The sequence below is a fragment of the Orcinus orca genome, chromosome 13, assembly GCF_937001465.1.
Source record: "Orcinus orca chromosome 13, mOrcOrc1.1, whole genome shotgun sequence".
NCBI lineage: Eukaryota > Metazoa > Chordata > Mammalia > Artiodactyla > Delphinidae > Orcinus > Orcinus orca.
In genome coordinates, this window is record NC_064571.1 from 24,588,660 (window position 1) to 24,611,274 (window position 22,615).

At 43.8% G+C, this 22,615-nt stretch overlaps 1 protein-coding gene across 5 annotated transcripts in view; it reads left to right on the top strand.

Annotated features, from left to right (window-relative positions):
• The first annotated feature begins 411 nt into the window (after nt 1-411).
• Nucleotides 412-22,615, top strand: part of EVA1A (eva-1 homolog A, regulator of programmed cell death) — a 70,118-nt gene continuing 47,914 nt past the window's right edge. For 2 of the 5 annotated variants that reach the window (XM_049696280.1, XM_033411722.2), the window contains exon 1: nt 413-547. The gene's annotated coding sequence lies outside the window, so the exon portion shown is untranslated. Of the gene's footprint in view, nt 548-22,615 lie in introns of all 5 variants that reach the window. The other 3 variants (XM_033411725.2, XM_049696281.1, XM_033411726.2) reach the window with 3 other exon arrangements.

Here is a 22,615-nt window from a genome sequence, read left to right on the forward strand (position 1 = left end):
TGGATGCTGGAAGCAGCTTGGAGGTCTGCTTTCAAATATGGGCTCGTCCCCGCAGCGGAAAAGGCAAGAGCCCGCGGACAGCCGATGGAGAAACTTCCATAGAAGTGCGCGGGTCAGGATGGAGTTCCGGAGCTAGAACTAACTTGACGCGGAGGGAGGCGCCGCTTGCGGCAGCCATTGAAGTTTCGTGTCTTTCCAGAGCCCACATGGGCCACTGGCTTGGGAAGGGGGGAGGGGGGAGGGAGGGCAGGTCCGGAGCGGAGTGGGTGGAGTGGAGGGGGAAGACCGAAGGAAATGAGACAAGCTTTTCCTCCCACTGATTCGTGCTTCTCCAGCGTCTGCGGGGCTCACTACCGCTGCCCGTGAGCGCCCAGGCCGAGACCCAGCGCCCCGCGCCCGCCTCGGCGTGTCTCCCCTGGGATTTCTTTCCGAGGCGCCAGTGCCGGTCCAAAGCCTGGCCACAGCTTTGTTGCGTGCTCGCCTTAGTGATCGGCTCCTGGTCCCAGAGCAAGGACCCCGGAAGTGCGCGTCGGTGGCTCTGGCGAAGGTAAGCGGCGCCGGTGAGAGCGCTAAGGGCGTAGGGGCTCCTGGCATCCCCAGCGGGCCCTGGTCTGCCCGGAACACCCCTTCTTCGGAAACACCCAGAGCACTTCTGACCTGAAGCCTCTGCTTTGTTCCTGACCCCCTGCCAGGTGTTGTAGCCTGGGTCCCCCAGGGAACTTTGCTTCCCAGCGCTTGTTTTTACTCTCTCTCTTCCTCTTACTTTCCTGTTGCTTCCCCCGCCCCCTCGCCCCCCCCCCCACCCCCGCCCCGGCTCCTTTTTCTGGACCCAACAACTCTGCTCCTTGCTAATGCAGCCTGGCTTCCGAGAGCGAGTCCTTCCCTAATCTCAGCGCCTCTCTCCTCCTCCGCCCCTGGGACCAGGGGCTGAGTGTGCGGGCCCGCGACAGTGACTGGCTTTGACCCCGGGCCTGCTGGAGGCGGATCTGTCCGAAATTACCATGGCTCTCTTCAATCTCATTCACCTTTCGAGGCACTCAGCTGGCCGCGTGCTTTTGGCGACCCCCGGGACCCCGAAATCAAAGCGGATTGGGGAGTAACAAGGTCGTTGGCGCCCGTTAAATCCTCAGGGGCACGCTCTGCTCGTGGAGAGGGACGCGGTCAGCTTCTTGCAGCTCTGACTGGATTTCCCAAGGATTGGGGTGTGGGGGTGGGTAGGAGCACTGGATAGGGGACTCGCGTGACGATAATCAGGCTGGCTTGGAAGGATAGGCGAGGAAACTTCGTGCTAGCTTGCCATTTTGCTCTTATTAACTGCCTGAGTGCTCACATTAAGGCTCTGAATAGGGACTCCTATCCCTACTTTACTCTGTGCCCCTCTGAGTAGGGGCAAAATGAGGCGCACAGAGGTTAAATAACGCTACCGGGGTCACATACCTGGGAAGGGGCCCAGCCAGGATTTGTGAATCAGCTGGTTTGTACCGTACAACCCACACCCAGCCCTACAGAGAGTTCCTCTATGCAGTCTGAGCAGAATCCCAACACCTACCGCTGGGTCATACCATGAGGAACCAGGCTTTTTCCATTTTGAGCAAATACATCTTGGTTCTATTCAAATCCAAATGATTTATTTAGTACCTACTATCCTCACAATTCAGTGACAAGCACTGAAGTTTCACCTTGGAGCCTTACTCTTTCATCCTCTACCCATCATCCAGTCTGTCAGCAAATATGTAATTCTTCCCCAGAAGCCTGGCTTGAGTCTTTCTCCCCAAAAGGCTATTAGGCTTGTTGGCTAACCCGGACCCTGGAGTGGGACCTCCAGCATTTGAATCCTGGATGAGGACTTTCTGTAGTTTTCTGTGGCTGGATTTCCTCATCTGTAAAGTAGGGATGGGAGAAGTGGCTCTTAACTGGGGTTTTGATTTTGCCTCCCAAATGACATCTGGCAATGTCTGGAAACATTTTTGACTGTTAACATGTAAGTGTTGCCCCTACCCCCCAACAGAAGGGATGGGAATCTGCACATGTGAACATGTTTTACAAGCACCAGAGGTAGATCCTGTGCATATTAAAGTTTGAGAATCACTGTCTTACAGAATAAAATCTAACCACAGACATTGGCCTACATGCCTGTTCACACTGGCCTCAACTTACCTTCCCAGCCTCACCTTATGACACTTCCTGTATGCACTTTCCATTGCACCCAACTCACTATTCTTCTGGTATTCTAGGTGTTGACTTTTTGAAATGCCCTTCTTCCTCCATGGCTGACAAATTGCTTATTATTCTTTGAGACTAGAGCTCAAGTCCCCTGCTGGATGAAGCATTATTCAGTTCCTGCAGATGGTTCGGTTCTGTCCCTCCCTGCTACCCTAGCACCAGCCATCCTTCCCCATTTTTTCTTTCAGTGTATCTTTCTTACAGTGTTTACTGTTCTGTATAGGGATCTCTTGTTCATCCCCTGACTTGTTTCTTTGTACCTGGACCTAGCACAGTGCTGTACTCATGCTGGTGGTTAAGCTTGCTGACTTTGGAGTCAGTCTGCCTGCATTCAAATCCTAGTTCTGCCACTTAACTCTGTGACCTTGAGCACATTGACTCAGTCTCTCAAAGCCTTATTAACAAAATAGGAAGAAATAGTCTGCCTTCTCTGCAGAGAAGTGTGATTAACTAATAGGATAATGATTATTCATCTTTGTACTGAGTGGCTACTCTGTGCCAGGACATGGCTCAATTTTAGCATTTTATATTTTTAGTCATTTAACTTTTATGAGGACCTTATTAAGTTAGTACTGGTATTACCCTATTTTCCAGGCAAAGAAATGGAGGCACAGAGAGGCTAAGCAGTTTGCCCAAAGTCACACAGCTAATGAGTGGTAAGCCAGTATTCACACAGACATCTGAACTGCAAAACACACACTCTTCACACTATGCAGGTAAAGGGCTTAAACCAGTGCCCCACATATAGTAAGTGCTCCATAAATATGAGCTGGAGTTTGTTGTGTACATTGAAAAAGCCAAAGTCCCTTGGGTTTTTCAACTGCATCACACTTGTGATCTAAGACTGTGCCATTATTTTTACAATCCTGTTCCTTCCCTCTCCCTCTTGCCCCTAACCCAGTCTCAGAGGGACAGGACATTCGGGTCAGTCTCCTGTCACAGTTCTAGGTCAGCACCAATGAACTTGATGCTAAATGGAGCTTTATGTGTGCCAGGTCAGTCAGAATGGCATTAACTCTTTGGGGGTGGTCCTATGGAATCAACACACCTGCTTGAGGTTAGAGGTGCAGACGAGGGGTCAGGAGCTACCTGACTCCAGCTTTGTCCTTTCTAAGCATGTGCCCTTTGCAATGTGCACCTAGCACAGAAATACTGAGTTAAATAAATCAACGAATGTGGGATGGATGGGTGAATGGCATCAGGTGGGTCTCTTGCCTTATACTTGATGATGCAGAGTATGTTTTCTCTCCAAGTGTTATATGTCAGGGGTCCCCAACCCCTGGGCCACAGAATGGTACTGGTCCATGGCCTGTTAGGAACAGGGCCACATAGCAAGAGGTGAACAGCAGGCAAGCGAGCTAAGCTTCATCTGTATTTACAGCCTCTCCCCATCACTTGCATTACCGCCTGAGCTCCGCCTCATGTCAGATCAACAGTGGCATTAGATTCTCATATGAGTGCAAACCCTACCATGAACTGCGCATGTGAGGGATCTAGGTTGTGCACTTCTTATGAGAATCTAATGCCTGATGATCTGAGGTGGAGCTGAGGTGGTGATGCTAGCACTGGGGAGTGGCTGCAAATACAGATTATCATTAGCAGAGAGGTTTGACTGCACAGAGACCATAATAAATCAATTGCTTGCAGGCTCATATCAAAGCCCGATCACTGAGTGGCAAGTGACAATTAAGCTGCATCTGGTGGCAGGCTTTATAGGGGCAAGTGAGTTGATGTACTTCAATAGTACAACTGCATCTGGTGGCAGGTTTTAAGTCAGAATCCGACACTTATTTTAGTCTGCGTGTGGCTTGCCCATTATTTTATTTACCACTTCCATCCACACCTCTTTCCCACACTGCACACTTGTCTCAGTCACAGTTTTGGGAAGTCCACAAGCTAACCCTAGCCAAACGTGGAGACCAAGCACCATGCATTAAAAGACAAGCCTTTGGAGATTTTCAAAAGAAACAAACGTGAACACAAAGAACAGAAGCGATTATTGAAAGCCACCACTTCATCAAATGTGTCGGCACTGAGAGCATAATTCTTAGTGACTAACTGCATTGCTAAAGCTAAGAAGCCCTTTACTATTGGTGAGAGTTGATCCTGCCTTCTGCTAAGGACATTTGTTGTGAACTTTTAGGAGAGCCTGCAGTTCAAAAGGTGGCATGTGTTCCTCTTTCGGCCAGCACCATAAGTAGACAAATTGATCAAATAGCAGAGGATATTGAGGCACAACTGTTGGAGAGAATTAATGAGTCACCATGGTATGCAATCCAGGTTGACGAGTCTACCGATGTTGACAACAAGGCAACAATTGCTTGGTTTTGTGCGATATATTTTCCAGGAGGATGTGCATGAGAATATGTTATGTGCACTTTTGTTGCCAACCAATACCACAGCTGCAGAACTATTCAAGTCTTTGAATTATTACATATCAGGAAAACTGAATTGGTCATTTTGTGTTGGTATATGCACAGACGGAGTGGCTGCCACGACTGGAGATCTTTCTTGTTTCACTACTCAGGTCAAAGAGGTTGCCTCTGAATGTGAATCTATGCACTGTGTCATCCATAGAGAAATGCTGGCTAGCCAAAAAATGTCACCTGAACTTAACAACGTTTTGCAGGTTGTGATTAAAATTATCAACCACATTAAAGTACATGCCCCTTGTGGTCATCTCAATAGATGCAGAAAAAGCTTTTGACAAAATTCAACACCACTTATGATAAAAGCTCTCCAGAAAGTTGGCATAGAGGGAACTTACCTCAAAATAATAAAGGCCATATATGACAAACCCACAGCAAACATCATTGTCAGTGGTGAAAAACTGAAAGCATTTCCTCTAAGATCAGGAACAAGACAAGGATGTCCACTCTCGCCACTGTTATTCAACATAGTTTTGGAAGTCCTAGCCACGGCAATCAGAGAAGAAAAAGAAATAAAAGGAATACAAATTGGAAAAGAAGAAGTTAAACTGTCACTGTTTGCAGATGACATGATACTATACATAGAGAATCCTAAAGTTGTCACCAGAAAACTACTAGAGCTTATCAATGAATTTGGTAAAGTTGCAGGATACAAGATTAATGCACAGAATTCTCTTGCATTCCTATACAATAACAACAAAAGATCAGAAAGAGTAATTAAGGAAACAACCCCATTTACCATTGCAACAAAAAGAATAAAATACCTAGGAATAAACCCAGCTAAGGAGGTAAAAGACCAGTACTCAAAAAACTATAAGACACTGATGAAAGAAATCAAAGATGTCACAAACAGATGGAGAGATGTACCATGTTCTTGGATTGGAAGAATCAATATTGTGAAAATGACTATACTACCCAAAGCAATCTACAAATTCAATGCAATCCCTGTCAAATTACCACTGACATTTTTAACAGAACTAGAACAAAAAATCTGAAAATTTGTATGGAGACACAAAAGACCCCGAATAGCCAAAGCAATCTTGAGGGAAAAAAACGGAGCTGGAGGAATCAGACTCCCTGACTTCAGATTATACTACAAAGCTACAGTAATCAAGACAATATGGCACTGGCACAAAAACAGAAATATAGATCAATGGAACAGGATAGAAAGCCCAGAGATAAACCCACGCACCTATGGCCAACTAATCTATGACAAAGGAGGCAAGGGTATACAATGGAGAAAAGACATTCTCTCCAATAAGTGGTGCTGGGAAAACTGGACAGCTACATGTAAAAGAATGAAATTAGAACACTCCTTAACACCATACACAAAAATAAACTCAAAATGGATTAAAGACCTAAATGTAAGACCAGACACTATAAAGCTTTTAAGAGGAAAACGTAGGAAGAACACTCTTTGACATAAATCACAGCAAGATCTTATTTTACCCACCTCCCAGAGTAATGGAAATAAAAACAAAAATAAACAAATGGGACCTAATGAAACTTAAAATCTTTTGCACAGCAAAGGAAACTATATACAAGATGAAAAGATAACCCTCAGAAAATATTTGCAGATGAATCAACGGACAAAGGATTAATCTCCAGAGTATATAAACAGATCATGCAGCTCAATATTAAAAAAACAAGCAACCCAATCCAAAAATGGGCAGAAGACCTGAACAGACATTTCTCCAAAGAAGACATACAGATGGCCAAGAGGCACATGAAAAGCTGCTCAACATCACTAATTATTAGAGAAATGCAAATCAAAACTACAATGAGGTATCACCTCATGCCAGTTAGAATAGGCATCATCAGAAAATCTACAAACAACAAATGCTGGAGAGGGTATGATGAAAAGGGAACCCTCTTGCACTGTTGGTGTGAATGTAAATTGATCCAGCCACTATGGAGAACGGTATGGAGGTTCCTTAAAAAACTACAAATAGAACTACCATATGACCCAGCAATCCCACTACTGGGCATATACCCAGAGAAAACCATAATTCAAAAAGACACATGCACCCCAATGTTCATTGCAGCACTATTTACAATAGCCAGGTCATGGAAGCAACCTAAATGCCCATTGAGAGATGAATGGATAAAGAAAATGTGGTACATACATATGATAGAATATCACTCAGCCGTAAAAAGGAACAAAACTGGGTCATTTGTAGAGATGTGGATGGGCCTAGAGACTGTCCTACAGAGCGAGGTAAGTCAGAAAGAGAAAAACAAATGTCGTATATTAATGCATATATGTGGAATCCAGAAAAATGGTACAGATGAATCGGTTTGCAAGGCAGAAACAGTGACACAGATATAGAGAACACACGCGTGGACATAAAGGGGGGAAAGTGGGTTGGTGGGGGGTGGGATGAATTGGGATACTGGGATTGACATATATACACTAATATGTATAAAATATATAACTAATAAGAACCTGCTGTATAAAAAAATAAAATAAAAATTAAAAAAAAATTAGACCTCATTCTCTAAATAAATAAATAAATAAGTAAAGTACATGCTCTTAACTCATGTCTGTTCATGCAACTTTGTGAGGAGATGGACGCAGAGCACACACGTCTTCTCTTATATACAGAAGTCAGATGGCTTTCTAAAGGTAGATCACTGGCCAGAGTTTTTGAGTTATAAGAGCTGCTCCAGAGATTTCTTTTAGAAAAAAAGTCACCACTGACAGCACATTTCAGTGACACAGAATGGGTTGCAAAACTTGCTTACCTGTGTGACATATTCAACCTCCTCAATGAACTCAATCTGTCACTTCAAGGGAGGGCGACAGCTGTGTTCAAGTCGGCAGATAAAGTGGCTGCATTCAAAGCCAAACTGGAATTATGGGGGCGATGAGTGAACACTGGGATGTTTAACATGTTTCAAACATTAGCAGAGATTTTGAAAGAGGCTGAGCCAGGGCCTTCTTTCTCCCAGCTGGTGCATGATCACCTATCTCAGCTTTCAAAAGAGTTTGGGCATTACTTCCCAATCACAAAAGACCCCTGACCTAGGAAGGAATGGATCCGTGACCCATTTGTGAATAAACCAGGTGAATCAACTTTGTCCGTGCTAGAAGAGGAGCAACTTCCTGAGATCGCAAATGACGGTGACCTTAAAAGTATGTTTGAGGCAACTTCAAATCTCCATATGTTCTGGATTAAAGTCAAGGCAGAATATCCTGAGATTGCCACAAAAGCACTGAAAAACCTGCTTTCATTTCCAACATCCTATCCTTGTGAAGCAGGCTTTTTTGTAGTGATAGAAACCAAGACAAGATTACGGAGTAGACTGGACATAAGCAACACACTTTGGGTGTCACTGTCTCCCATCACCCCCAGATGGAACCATCTAGTTGCAGGAAAACAACTTCAGGGCTCCACTGATTCTGCATTATGGTGAGTTGTATAATTATTTCATTATATATTAAAATGTAAGAATAATAGAAAAAAAGTGCACAATAAATGTAATGCACTTGAATCATCCAGAAACTGATCATCCCCCTTCCCCGGTCTGTAGAAGAATTGTCTTCCACGAAACCAGTCCCTGGTGCCAAAAATTTGGGGACTGCTGTTATATATTAAAGGTAAAACTTGTTAAGAGAATTTAATGACTCATATGGAGTTTTCGAGAACCAGGTTTGGAACCTGTCACTGACCCCCTATCTGAGTTATGCATGACACTGGATACTAGGTTACAGGTGATCACTTCACTAACTTGAAATCTTTTTCCCTGAATGCAGCCCTGCCTTTGAAAGCTGAACCCCTTCCTTGCTGGTCCATTGGCCACTTGCTGTATAGGCCAGACTACCTTGCACAAACACCTGCACATTTGTGTACTCTGGCTTCTTCCACAGCTGACTCACACAGTTGTAATCCCCCTGAGTTTGCTTGTTTTGGCTGGTTGTCTCCCAAATTTTAGTGGAATGAGGTTATCTGGGTGTGCAAGGCCTTGAGGTTTTGTTGGGGGGGGTCACAGAAATACTCTAGTAAGGCTGCTTTTGAGGATGGAGCAGAGTGAGAACTTCCCTGTCCATCAACACATCAGAGACCACTCAGATCCCCTGTTGCACTGCCTTCCCCCTTCAGATACCAGACTCTTACTGCCTCTGGCATTATCCTCTCTCCTGGGTCACCAGATGGCTGATCTGAGAAACAGATTCTCCTAGGGTATTAATGACTGGAGTAAAAGTCTGACTCAAGATTTTGGGGGCATCACTTGCATTTTCACTGAGGTATTTAAAGCCTGATCCAGAAGATAAACTAGCCCAGGAGAGGAATGTCAGACCCGGCACTAGGTTTTCAGGCCTCTGATGTCATGGTTTGGCTGCCTCTTAACTGACCAGCAGGCAGATTCCTAATGAAGCTGGTTCTGCTTGTGTGTCTGGTTCTAAGGAGACACATCTCACCCTATTCAGGTCTTGAGCTGTGTTCTGTGAAATGTACCTCGATTATTTGACTCTATGTGAAATCCTGTTTGGTTCTGAAAGGGTCATTTAATCTAGATTAGACTAGACTAGACTGGTGATGGTATCTTGAGGAATTAGGGTGAGTTTGGAATACACGTGGTGTAAATAGCTCTGTGCTGGGCGCCAGAGAGACAAACACGAGGAAGATAATACCCTGGCTGATGAACTCTACGGATGGCTCCTCCCGATTCTGGGCTTTTGAACATTATCTTTAGAGCAGCCAAAAGTCTGTATGAATTGGTAAGTAATTGCTAAGTTTCTCTGGACTTAGAGAGGGAGGAAGAAAGCAGGGGCAGAGAGACAGAGACAGAGACAGAGACAGACAGTGAGAGTGTACTTGATCATTTGGGTCTGTTTTACATAAAATCCAGCATGTGACCTAGCAGATCAACTGTCATGACTGACACATTTCCTGGGAATCACGTTCACAGTTGCAGTCCTTTTCTTTGATCCCAAAGTCTTTTGCCAAAGCTCACCACAGGTGATAGGTACATATGCTTGTTGACTGGACAATTTATATAGGTGATTCTATAGGTCATTCCCAGACTTCAGTAATTTATTTACCACTTAGTGACCCCCATGTCATGTAGGAAACACTTAGTAAGTGATAAGTGAATGAATGCCCTAGCATGAAAGTCACATCTTGACCCTCAAGATGCTCATGGCCTGAATGGGGAGATAGACAAGAAAACCAGCACAAAACAGAGGAGTAGTTCTGTGACAGAGAAGATACAGATGCAGAGGAAGACTCAATCCAGTCAGGGGTCAGGGAATAGAGGCAGTGAGAAGGGAGGTCTCTTTTGAGGAACATCCTTCCTCCACAGAAAGTGGTCCCATAGGTGGTTTCCAGTGGCCAGTTACAATAGGAGCACCTGGGGTGGGTGCCAGAACCCATGGTAAGGGTTTTGTATGCCTTTATTGCATTGATCCTCACAACCATCCTCTGAGGTCAGTATCAGAGGAGGAATCAGGATCCCACCCTCAGCTAAAAGACAGACCTGGGATCAGATCCAGGCCACCAGACTCTAAGCCCTTCACCATTGCTTCAGACAGTGTCGGGATGGTCATATTATCATCAGAGACACTTTTAGAAAATCTAGCTTTCACAAAGGAAAGTACAGGTGTGTGGGTTGCTGTGGTCCAGGTGGGAGTGGCCTTTTCCTCCATGTTTTTCCTCTTTCCCTCTCCTCTGCCTGATGTCTGAGGTCTTGCCTTGTCAGAACTTAGAAGCAGTTAGAAGCTGTCTGCTCTGGGGGTCAGCAACTCTCTCTTCCTCCTCTTGCTCCCTCTTTGATCTCCGAGACAGCTTGTACCTTGTCCTCCAAGGTGAGAGGAGGCAGAAATGCTGCTCAGCAGAGAAGTAACCATAAGCTTTTGAAGGAAAGAAGTCTTTTTTACAAAAAAACCTGCCGTAATCTAAGCCTTTTCCCTTTGCCCTGTGCCCTCCTGCCTGTGTCACTCAGATGGTCAGTAGCCGGAGGGAACTGACTTCAGGGGGTCTTGTTTCTACACAGGGACCCCCCCCTTCAGAAGAGCTGCCCAAACCTGTCTTACCCTAAGGACCTACACAAATATGGCTGACTTGTCCTTTTACTCACTTATCTTGGCAAGATAGGCCACAGCAGCCCACGAGAAGGGGCTGGAAGGGCCTCTTATTGGGAGACACATACAATACTTTACTGAAGCGCCTATCCTGTGTTCCACTTGGCTGAACAACCTCTGACATTAGTTTCCTTCCTCGCTGGAGTGAACTTAGAGGACCTCGTGAAAATCAGAAAACAATTACTTGGACATATTAGAGTCTGGAAAAGATACACATGAAAGTGAAGATGGTGCCTGTAGATGGCATTGTGTGTTCACAGAGATAGCTTGGTGGCCTTGGTTTGTCTCTTTAGCTCAAGCTGTTAGTGTTTACCGACTCCCTTGTGTGCCAGGCATAGTTCTAGGCCCTGGAAACACAGAGATGAACAAGTACTCTTCCTGCCCAAGAATCTCTGAAATCCAGTGTGCAGACAGGGGAATCAAAGATAGTAATGAGACATTTTGCTATCCATCTCTCTCATTAAAGTGAATTCTCTGAAAGCAAGACATGTCTTATTGATTCCTAAATCACTAGAGTCCACCATGAATTCTTACATATTGTAGACATTCAATCAATGACTGTTGCATCACTCTAAAATTCAGCACTAGAGGCAAGACAGAGTGCTTTGTGTGTCCAGAGGAGGCACAGCTAAACTCAGCTTAGACAGCAGGTGGGTCCAAGAGCATCTAGGAGGCTGAGATGGAGGCATCTAGGCTGATGAGAAGAGAATCACAGGCAGAGGGGCCAGCGAGAAATACAGCATGGCCAGGTGAGCAGGCAAGGTGTGCTCCAGGAAGGGAAGAGAGGTAGGTGTGGTTGGAGAGGAGGGAGGCGGATCTCTAAATGGGCCAAGTGGCACACCAGGAAAAGCCTTGCTAAAGGGTTTGAATTTTACTCTGAAGGCACGGGGGAGCTACTACAGGATTTCACACAGAGGAGAGACTAGGTCAGAGTTTCATTGTAGAAATAGACCCCTCTGGCAGTAGATGTTGGAGAAGAATGAGACAGGTGGCAGGAAGACCATGTCAGGACACCACTGTAGTTTAGAGAGTAGAAAAGACCTGGGGTTTGGAGTCAGACCGACCTCAGTCCACATAGCAGCCCCATAACATCTTTGTGGAACTTAGGCTATTTATTAAGTGCCTCTGAGCTTCTGTCTCTCTCAGTCTGAAAACAGGGATGGATGATCCCCTCCCTCATGGAGAGATGACTGTCGAGACTATGGACGATGAAGTATGTGAAGTGTCTACTGCAGTAATTGATCCATAATGGGCATGAGAAAATAGTGGTGAATATTATTGTTACTTATCATCTAGGTGAAAAAAAAATGAGGCTCTATCTAAGACACTGGTAATAGGAGTGGAGAATTGGGCACAGACTCAAGAAATATTTTGGCAATAAAGTTGACACAAGTTGGTGACTGTGCGGTGGAGTTTGGGGGCAGGGGCGGGAGTCTAGGACTGTCTGGGATTTTGGCCTGGGCAACCAAGAGTAAGTATAGTGGAGCTATTCATTAGGAGAGGTTATGGAGGAGGAGAAGCATTTGCAGGAAAAGATGATGAGCTCAGTTGCAGGCAAACTGAATTTGAAGAATTTTAGGGACAGCCAGAGGGACATGTCTAGTGGGCAAATGGTTTAGCAGATTCGGCATCCAGGAGAGAAGTCTTAAAGAAGATACAAGGGCAAACTTTTAACAAGAGGTAATGAAGTCATGGTGTTCCAGGAGAGTATAAAGCATGGGAAGAGGAATTATGATGGCCGGTGCTTATTGAGTGTGTACTATGTGTTTGTTCTAAATATTTTAAGTGTATTAATGCCCTGAATAACCATTGCCAGAGAAGACTATTATACCTACCTTACAAATGAATAAACTGACGCACAGGGATAGTAAGTAACTTGCCCAAGGTCATACAACTATAGTAATGGACCTAGGATTTTAGGCAAGGCAGTCAGGATTCGGAGCCTGTGCTATTTATGGCTTTGCCAGACTGCCTCTGAGAGTGGGGGGACTAGGGCGCAACATTGACCTCTGAGGGAGGGCAAGGAGAGGCTCTAGTGAAGGCAACAGGAGTAGGACCTGGGCAGAAAAGTAGGAGGAAATGGGAGACTGGAATACAGGAGAGTTTCCAGGAAGGAGGGATCAGTAGCATCAAATTATCTGGAAATCCATTAAGAAAAGAAAAGAAATATCCATGGATTTGGGAATAAGGAAGTTATTGATGACTTGGTGAGGGGAATTTGAAAGATGAGGTGGGTTGAGGAACAAATGTGAGGTGAGTAGGTAGAGATACCAAACATAGGCAGTTCTTTCCAGATGCTTGGCTGTGGAAGCAACAAGAAAGGGAAGATGATAACTAAAGGTATTAGGTAGAGGGAACATTTTAGAGATGGAAAAGACCTGTCAATATCTATGGGGAGGGACAGAACCAGAGGAGGCCTCACAGAGTGGCCACAAATGCACTATGCACACTGGGGAAAGCATCTCTATGTTCACTTTTCTTTTTTATACAGATTTTTAATATCTCTCCCCATGTTCTGGACAGTTTCCATGTAGATGGTTAGGACTCAATAAATAAGCCCCTGAAATGTGTTTCAGATCTTCAGCTTTTATTAGGTGGAGTAGAGAAAATTTCTTTCATAGTACCCAATGGTGAATCATTATCACATGTTGTTAAATCCAGACCACATCAAATTTATGTACAGTACATCATCTACTGAATTTATCTTTGAAATATTCCAAGAGAGCACAGTGTGCTAGAGCTCCCTGTCAATCATGTGGAATTGGGGTGTCTGCTCTATAGATACCAGAGTAGTAAGAATGATGGGTGGCAGAAAGCCTTGAGAGGAAGGAAAGTGACTCACAGCACAGTGGGTGGAAGGGAGGGGACACTGATCTTTGTGTATGTGTGTGTGAGTTAAGTTTTATTTGGGTCAAAATGAGGACTGCAGCCCGGGAGAGGGGGACACTGATTTTGAACTGGACATGAGACATGTGATCCTGTGAGCAGAGGGAAAAGTGATTGGAGATTAAGATAAATCTATAGAAGGAAACAGAGATTTGCTTGGATTTTATAGGAAATGGAAGGCATATTTTGTAAGGAGGCTTGCTAGGGCAACAACCCTATGCTTAAAATGAATCTAGATAATTTGGCTGCTGCAATTTCAGTTCTTAATAATGGGAAAGACTGACATTTCCTTATGAATGGTTTGTTACCAGGCTTAAAGGACAAGTCCAGCAAGTTCTGAGAAGAAGTGTTTATCTAGATCCAAAGAAAATCTCTGTGTTTTAATACATAGGATTCTTTTGTCATTCAGACCAGAGGTAGATGCCACAGAGGGTTAAAAGTTTGACTTAAACATGAAATTCAGCTTTTTCTTCGTTCATGGAACTGACATCCCTGAGGCTGCAGGCAGGAAATAGGGTTTGGCTGCCAACTTCATAAAGTTGCCTTGGTTGGAATGGTTGGCATCTTCTTGGAAACATCTCAGTGAAATGCACACACACCTCCACAGAAGGCCTTTATGGATGGGGCTGTCTCTCAAAGAGACACTGTCAAAAATCAGAAAGGCCACACAGGAAATGGCCTTGGGATTTTTTTTCCACATGAAGCAGCAACTCAGCTGAATTATTTGCTTGATCTTGAGCTTCAGGTATTAGGAAAAATGAACAGTAAAACTTTCAAGAGTCACATTTTGAGCTTGAAGATTCCCTCTGTATGAGTCAAGGAAGAATCATTCCAGCCTAACTCCCTCCTCAAACTTTCCCACGCAGGTCTTTCATCTGGATGTAGGCATAGTGTGGAGTGCCTTTGGCTGGGTATGGGTGTGATGCACAGACAGGACACTGTCCTTAGGGACAGAGGGAAGAAGTTGTAGTAGTCTTGCCCACCTTTTCCTAGTAGAAAGGAGTAGAGGATGTCCTTCTCCAGGAGGGCATAGTCAGGACACTGTATGCTTCAGTGAAAATGTGGACTCAATGATATAAATGTACATGTGGCTTTATTCTAGTTTCATGGGGTCTGAATTTGATCTCATGGAAAGGGCTATGTAAATGTTCCACACATATCCCAAGAATGAGTGAATAGGGCTGTATACATGCTCCAAACATCCATATCAAAGCTATTAGTGGTGCTTATGCCCAACCTTGTGGACCATGGGAGTACCAGAAGGGTCTGAGGGGCAGTATCTGGTGTGCTCAGAAAGCAACAGCACTTTCTGATTCCTTAGGTTATTTCATTGATATTTGATTCATTAGTAAAATCTCTCTCTCTGTCTTTTTTTTTCATTCATCCAATCATTCGTTCATTCAACAGACTGAACAACTACTATGTGGCTGGCTCCAGGATATGTGATGGTAATGTGGTGGTGAATCCAACAGTCTTAGTTCCTGTCTTCTTGGAGCTCACTTTATTAGGGGACAGACATTAAAGAAATAATTACACAAAGAAATACATGATTACAAACTATGGTAAGCGCTATGTTGGAAAAGAACAGGGTGCTCCAGGAGGGAAAGAGAGGAGACAGTTTAGCTTGGGGGTGTCTAGTGAGGAGGACAGATATGTAGACCCATATCTACTGTATATGACATGCCATTTATTGGTAGGACACTGTTTCCAAGGAAGGAGTGCCTGACCCTTGTATAGGTCTGAGGGGGCAGTTCTAGAAAGCTTCATAAAGGAAGGGATATTTAAGAAGAATCTTGAAGAATAGATGGAAGATTTTTTTTTTTCTTTTTATGTGGAAAGGGAGTAGTGTTGTTCTACGTGAAGAGAACCTGGTGTGTTTATAGGACCCTCATTCAGCAAGGAGTTTGGGCTTCAAGTAGGGGAATAGTGAGAGATGCATCAGGAAAGATTGGTAAGGGCCAACTAACACAGATTAGACTTTATCTTGGAGGTAAGTCACTGGAGGGAGTGATGAGTTACCAAGGGGAGTGTTCTAGAACAATTACCAAGGGTGCAGCAAACTTTTTCGGTGAAGGATCAGATAGTAAATATTTTAAGCTTTGCAGGCCATACAGTTTCTGTTGCAACTACTCACCTCTGCCCCTATATTGTGAAAGCAGTTATAGATGATACATGAACAAATGAGCATGGCTCTGTTCCAATAAAATTTTATTGACACAAACAGGCAGTGGGCTTGATTTACCTGTGAGCTTACCAATCCCTGTTCTAGAATGATAATTCTAGGGGCTCACTGGAGATTGGACTGGAGCATGGGGAGAGAATGGAGGCAGGGAGGCCACTTAGGAGCCATTGCTTTAATTCAGGGGAACTAAGAAGGAGGGAACATGAAGAGAAATGGTTTGTGACATGCTCCAAGGTAAAAATGACAGGACTACATAACCAATTTGATGGGAACATGTCTAGTTGTTTCTTTGTTGCTCAGTGGAGTGATTCTTCCAGTGAAGAAAAAAAATTGTAGACATTCTGTATTTGGGACTCAGAATCATGTGCACATCCTGGGAGGTCACCTGTTGGTCACAAGACACTATGCTGGGTGCATAGATATAGATTATTAAGCATAATTCTTAAGAATTCTTAAGAATATTAAGTTTCATTTCCTATTTTTCAAACTGAGGTTTGGAAATGCTAAGTTGTTTGTCCAAAGTCATCTAGTTGGTAAATGGTGGAGCTGAGATTGAACCTGGATATGGCATCAAAGCCTGTGCCATTCCTAAAATGTAGAGTCTTCTCCCCACCTCTCAGGGTATGTCATGAAGCCCCACTCCATAAGCCTATGCAACTCCCTCCTCTCTCTTCTCTCAGTCCCTGCTAAGACCCTCCCAGCCCTTTAAGTTTCTCAATCAGCTTCTGGCATAACAAGGACTACAGCTGTGTTTTAGCTGAAAAAAACTGTTAGGTATGAGATTATTCTTCTGTGTTTGACAAAGGACATGAATCAAAACTCAGACCCCATCTTGAGGTTCTAACCTGATGATTTTTGCATGTTACAATTTGGAGAAGATAGTGTGGTATTAGGTTGTGGATTAGGGAATCCCTGAATTTAAGTGTCTAGATTAGAACGTTGTCCTATTCCCTACCTAATCACCCAGGAGATAACTGTCAAATTCAGGTAGTAATATCTGATAAGGGAGAACTTGTTGATTTAAACCCTGGAGGTCAAGATTAGCTTCTGAAACGGCAAACTTGACAATTATGGTCAAGGAAGTCAATTCAGTTACCATTCTCCCTCAGGTTGTCTAGTAACACCACTGATCATTACTTTAGTGCCTTGGCCAGGTTCAGTAAGAGACAGTCTCTACATCAAATATTTCAAACAGGACAGAGAAATACCCTAGAACAACTGAATTATATGATGGATACAGCAGTCCTTTTAGTGATACCTATTGGACAGCATTGGGTCACGTGGTACACGGAATGGCAAAGAGACCTCTGTGATTGAAGTGAATCCGTTGCATGACCCATACCTTGGGCCAGGGAGGATGGACACACAAACAAAGTGGGGCTCTTCCAGCAAGGGGTAAGGAGGAATGCATGCTGGAGTTAAACACCAGTGCCTGCCACAGTTGTTGATGTGTTTTGACCACCAGCCTGTATTAGTTTCATAGGGCTGCCATAGCAAAGTATTACAAACTGGATGTCTTATAACAACAGAAATGTATTGTCTCACAGTTGGGGTGGCTAGAAAAGATATCAGCAGGGTCGTGCTCCCTCTGAAGGTACTAGGGAAGAATCTGTGCCAGGTTTCTCCCCTGGCATCTGGTAGCCTTAGACATTTTTGTTTTCTCCCTGTGTCTCTCCACATTGCCCTCCCACTGTGTATGTCTGCATTTAAATTTCCCCTTTTTATAAGGACACTAGTCATCTGGAAGGGCCCACCGTGATGACCTCATTTTAACCTGGTTACATCTGTAAAGATCCTACTTCCAAATAAGGTCACATTCTGAGACTTCACCATATCTTTTCTGAGGGACACAATTCAACCTATAACACAGCCCTTTCTCAGGGAGAGTTCAGGACTCCTTCCTCTTACCAAGGTGATTGAGTGCATCTACTCTAAGTTATCTTCATCTGCGGTCATTTTGCTGTTCACTTTCTCTATATGCTGCTTAGGACATAGGGATTCTGTTTCTGTTTATTCCTAGTTTATTATATTTCAGATGGCTTCTCAGCCTTTGCGCTTGTCAGTGTTCTTTAGGCCACACTCACTGCATTTGTCCTTCCAGCCTCTCCTTTCCTTACTTTGAACTTTGTTCATTTAACAGTAAGTGTTCATATAACAGTAAGTGTTGGGTTCCTGTTGCATTCCAGGAACTATGCTAAGCTCCAAGGATGTAAGGATGAAAAAGGTGAAAAAGACAGTTTCTGCTCTCGGAGTTCTCATGGGAGGCTACACAAGCAAATAGCGTGAAACTGTTGAAGAGGGAAGTGTGTGTGCGGATTCTGAATACTGTGCTATCCCCAGCATAGCGTCTGCCTTGTCTCCTTAGTGCTGACAAGAGCACCCCAGGTCACTTCAACAGCTTCATCTGCTTGCTGTTCCTTTCCGTTCACTTTGTCCTTCACCCATTTTGATCCACATGCTTTTCTCCAACTATATAGTTTTCCATCTCAAATCTTGTCTTTCTGCGTGAATGCTGTCTCTGTTTAATGTGTTTCCCTCCCCCATCCTCAGCCATTATCCAGTTGATTAACTCATGTTTCTTCTTTGAGACTCATCTCTGGGGCTTCCTCTTCCAGGGAGCCGACTATGCCCCCCTACCATCCTCTCTTCGCTCCCTGTGCTTACCTTTGGAAACAGTACTCCTTTCCCCCAAAGAGACACTGACCAAGGCTTGTTTGTCTTCATATCCCCAGTACTAGTACCATGCCTCTGTTAATAGGTGCTTTATTGATAAACAAGTGAATGAATGAATGATTCCTAGACTGGACTTTGCTTCTGCTTTCCAGGCTGTACTTTTCCTTTGGCATCCTTCCCTCAAAATCATGTCTAGTCACCACTTTTTTTCTACCACATGTCCAGAGCAGTAGCTCATGGCATTCTTTCCAATATGCTGACACCTCAGCTATGCTGGCCTTTATGGTCAGTGGATACATTTGGCTACCCATTGACCACCATCTCTTTGGTCTGTCCTGCTTCACACAAAGCAAGTCCTACTTACTTGCATGCAGGAAGATGGTTCTCATAGGAAAAGCAGAACTTCTTCCATGGTCTTCTCTGTTTCTTCATTTCCAAAGTTTCCCCCTCTCTCAATTCTAGAAGCAAGGGACATAGCATTTCTGCTACAGTGATTATTTCAACAAGTATTTTTTTGAGCCCCAAGTTTATACCTGAGTTATGCTTGAAGCACATTAACTCTTACCTAGTTTCTGCCGTTCTGATAAAAAAGACCTGCTTCTTTTACTCCTTCCTGCTTAGTATATTGGGTTTCTCCTATGTATTGAATAACACGGTGATTTTCAATTTTTTTTAGCATTAATACTCTTCAAATGAAATCTTATATGGAATATCAATGAGTAAAAGAAGAAGCCAAAATTTTATTGTATATATGTAATTATTTTATATGATAATTTTAGTTTATAACATATAGTTATACATATTTTGTATTGGCTGTACAGCCTTGAGAAAATTATGGCAGCCAGACATTCAAAGTGATAACGTTTTTAAACAGGATACCTTGCAGATGTGGGTTATTCTGATTAAAATGATCCAGAAACTGGAAAGAAGAATATAGGAAAATTTGGTTTTAATGTTGACTCATTAATACTATGTAACAGCTGTTGGCATTCTTTAATGATAAGGAATCTAATTGAAAGGAATAGATGAACAAGTTCTTCAACGAATTTTTGTCTTCCTTTGATAGAAAATTCTTCCGTGAAATATATAGTGCCATTATGAGATGTTAATTATGTTATTAAAACTATTGTGAGAAACTCCAGTGCCTGTTTCTCTTTAGTAATCACTTAAAGCCTTTAACACAGCAAAAAATATTTAATTTGGCATGTTGAGTCCAAACTTCAGTTGTCATTTTCATCACTGGCACTCTGGCCCTGCATTGCTGAGTTGGTCTTATTTGGATTTATAAAAACCTTCCAAGCACTCTAAGAATAAAACAAACAGTAATAATACCAATAATGCCACAATGCAACAGGTAATGTGGTCACTTATTATTGTATAGTTTACTATTATATCTTTATGTGAGCATGCACTCAGTGGATATCCCTGAGTCTTGCCTGACGTTTAATTGAACATGGCATGCTTGAGCCAGAGTTTTATAGCATAAGACTTGCATTGATCTGAATCATTTAATGACATCTTCAGAACTACAGCTTTCCTAATTAATGACATATCTAATGTGTTCAAACATATTCATGGTTTTGGCAAGAGAACCTTTATTCTATGATTGTTCACGTTTGGCATATCACACACTGAATATATCTGTTTATGGTTTAAAAAATACTTAAAAAAATGTAATCTGAATCAAACATTTGTAGAACCCTTGAAACAAATAGATTGAACTCCAGTATATTGGAGTATGGTGTAAGACAATGGTGGTTTCAAGGAAGCTGCAGAACTGACTTGAGAGGGCCTCCCTGTTAGCATCAGATAAATGTCTGCCCAACTCATGGCTTTTCAGCTCCCACGTGCTCAGCAGTTTATCTGCTTTGCATTGAATTGAATTGGCACAAAGCAGGTCCTGTGTGGCTACGGACTAGCTCCCCCTGGTGAGGAACCATCAGGAAGGTCTCAGGTGGAAGCTATCCATCTTCTCAAGGATCTACACAGCTCCTGCCAAGGAAGGCTGGCACACCCCTACCTAGAATTTCCATTTTCTCTGGCTCCCTGAGGGACATCCCTGGGTTTCCAGACTCTACCTTGTTTTTGAGCTACTCTTTCTGATTTCCTCAGTGTCCCTGTGCTTATGCTCTGGTTTTAATAATTATAATGGATTTAGAAGTCGGCTTGGGACTGGGAGGCCAAAATGGGAAAGAGTCAGATGACCAGGAATGCTTCTTGTTCCCATTTGCGTGTTCCTCGGTAGGGCATTATTTTTGTGAGTTCTTCACATTTGCAGATGCCTCAGATATACTGGTCTTGGGAGGCCCCACTAGTGACAGACTGAAGCAGTTGCTTGAGGAATACTGGTTAAGAATAAAATGGCAAGTGGGTCACCTTTTTTAATGTCCTGGATTAAGAATCCACAAGTTTGCCGTCATGTCCTGCCCTACTTGCAATTCTAGAGAGAAAATCACACCGGATTTGTTCAGAATTATTCAAGCACATGTTGGTTGTTGACCGTTAGGGCTGAAATTCTTTTCATGCCCAGTGTGGTATGAATGCTGTGATTTGTTTGACTACTTCCTGCCAGTCTCCATGACAGTTTCTTCTTTCTCCATCTGACACTGGCAGGCTAGGGTTCAGCCATGAACTTTTTCCTCTACCTTTGGTATACTTTGTCAGGGTTACCTCATCTATTTTTATACTTCAGCTGATGACTCTCAGATGCCTCTAATTATCACTCCAGGATCACAATATGACTCCAGACTTCCTTTAGAATGTTATTCCCCCAAACCTCTTTACATTTCTTACAAGCTGGCCAAATTCAATGTTCTTGAGTCTCCCTACACTTCCTTCATGAAGGAGAATCTGATGTGAGGCCCCTAATTTTGAAGAAATCATAGTGTAATGCAAAAATGTAGAAAACACATACTCTTACCATATGCAAAAGATTGGCACACAGGGTTACAGGGCTGCAGAAGAGGGAGTAATTATGTATGGAGGGGAGAATCAGAGAACGTTCTTACAGGAGATGATGTGACATGGATCTTGAAGGGTGGGTAGGACTCAGAAATGCATTAATATGAAGAAGTACATTCAGCAGAGCAAAACACAGAGGTAGAACTGGGTGGGAAGTATATGAAGAAGAACATGATTCCATTTGCTTGGACTTTGGCTGTGTTGGAAAGGTAGGTTGGGAAGAACATAAGAAGAGCCTTTTTTTTTTTTTTTTTTTTTTTTGCTGTACACGGGCCTCTCACTGTTGTGGCCTCTCCGGTTGCGGAGCACAGGCTCCGGACACGCAGGCTCAACGGCCATGCTCACGGGCCCAGCCGCTCCGCGGCATGTGGGATCTTCCCGGACCAGGGCACGAACCCGTGTCCCCTGCATCGGCAGGCAGACTCTCAACCACTGCACCACCAGGGAAGCCCTGAAGGGCCTTTATTTACAGGCTCACACTTGAATTTTAGTCTGTAGGTGATGATTTTAGAACAGAGGAGTGGCATTATTAGAACATTGTTTCTGAATGCTCAGTCTGGCACCAATATATGATCTTGGGGTAGGGGAAGAAGAAAAGGGAAGCACTCTTAAGTTAGGTGAGTGACAATGGGCACAAAATAGTTCGAAGGGATATGAGGTAGAATCTTCAGGGCAAGGGAGAGGAAGGGCCTAAGATGACTCCCAAGTTTAAGTGTGAGTGATTGGGAGGCTCAGGATATTGTGAACACTGTAGAGAAAATTGGAAGTAGTTAGGTGGGGTAATGAACTTAGGACACATTGGGCTGGAGAGATCTCTGGGAAATCCAAGTGGAGACTCCCATCCCACCTCATCCATCCTCAGTACTCTAGACTCCCTTTCAGGTTAAAATGGTCTGGCTTCCTGCCCCGCTCCTCCCAGCTAGGATCAGCCCCACCTTGGTATGCCCAGGCCTATCTGACTTGAGGCAGTAAATACTTAAGAGGGTCCTCTGATCCCCTGGGCATATATATTGGGGCATCAATCCTAATAGGTCAACCTAGAGCTGATCATGAGAACTTTGCAGCCCATCTTCAACCCGTGTGCTCTGCTTCACAGGACCAGTTTTTGTTTGTCTCCTTTTCAAATTCTTGTCCCCTTTCTTATGTTCTCACTCATGTAGGCCCTCCTGGGACAGA